Below are 1,465 nucleotides of genomic sequence, written 5' to 3'. Positions count from 1 at the left end.
AGAGACTGAGAGAGAGAGAGTGAGATGTGTTTGTGCGTGTGTGTGTGTGTTGGTTGTGTGTGTGTGTGTGTGTGTGTGCGTGTGAGTGTGTCTGTGTGGGTGGGTGGGTGTGTGTGTGAGAGTGTGTGTGTGTGTGCGCGCGCGCGTTTCGACCAGCAAATTGATAATATTGAAGAACTGTTGAATGATTTCGACCATAAATATATACAAGGGACACAATCGCGATGTCTTTAGATAACTATTCTATTAGATGGTTTTACTCCCTTATTATATTTTCAAGCTTTGGATTGTTACCAATCGGCAGTTTTTCCAGAACTCAGGTCTCGTGAGAAAATAGGAAAAAATTTCATATTTCTTTTAAATATTGTTATCTAAGAAGGATTTCAAAAGATTGTTAACGCTGTGCTTATAAACAGTTATACATGTAACATTTGCTTGCAATTTCTGTTGATTAGGTCTTGTATAACGCGTTCTGATTTGTAATCTGTTTTTCCGAAACTAAGTAAATGACACTTTTACTGAGTTTTAGAAGAAGAAAAACAGTGCCTTACTAGTACTTTTGCCTTTTTTGCACATTTCTATCATACAGTCGTTCTAATTGTTAGTAGGTGGTTGTGTGTTTCGTGACTTACCAAATCAATCAGTTTTAGTGTAATAAGCCTGACTTGAAGTAAAATTATTATACACTTACCGACGTTGCTGCCTGACGGAATATTACATGTGAGGGTTCCCATGCATGGGCAATCTGTAGCTGTTCCGCCTTTCAAGAGCACAGTGCATTCTTGAGGGAGAAATCGAAATAAAATGTCAGTGTTATAACAATTCAGGAGTAGGCTATATTTCAACTACAGGTTAGAATTAGTTTTAAAGACACAAAAAAATGTAATTTTTTTTTTTTCATTTATGCATTTCTTTCAAAGAATATCCCAAAGAGAATAAGATTACGTGCTATTCTACCACCAAAAAACAAAAACAAAACAAAGTCTTGTAAGTATATGACGTCTCCACTGACACTCTTGGGGTATATTTAGGAGGCGGCTGCTTATATTATCCTTCTCATTATTGTTGGCATGCAGGTAAATGCACATCTTTGTACCTTTGGTTTTCAAGCAGCACTGTCCCAGGAGGGAGTGTGTCAAACATGGTATCCCAGCAGAAAGATTGGCAAGTTTAATAAAAATAATGCTCCACCCACCCCACCCCCATCCCCCATTCTCTTTCACGTACTCTTTCGAGGAACAACGAAGACACCAACCGTTTTACCACAGGCGCCTATTATATTTTTACAAAGAAGCTCAACTAAATATCTCCCCCCTTTCCCCCAACTCTGTCTCCCCACCCCCTCCCACCCCATTTTCCCTCTTTTCCCACACGTGTGGAAATCGTACTCACGCCTCCTGTGAACAACAGCAGAGAATCTGAGCATTCACCACAGACGCCAGTTTGTTTCTTTTTGTTATCTATT

Source organism: Aplysia californica, unplaced genomic scaffold, assembly GCF_000002075.1.
Source record: "Aplysia californica isolate F4 #8 unplaced genomic scaffold, AplCal3.0 scaffold00447, whole genome shotgun sequence".
In the NCBI taxonomy this organism is placed as follows: domain Eukaryota; kingdom Metazoa; phylum Mollusca; class Gastropoda; order Aplysiida; family Aplysiidae; genus Aplysia; species Aplysia californica.
This window is presented reverse-complemented; position numbering follows the sequence as displayed.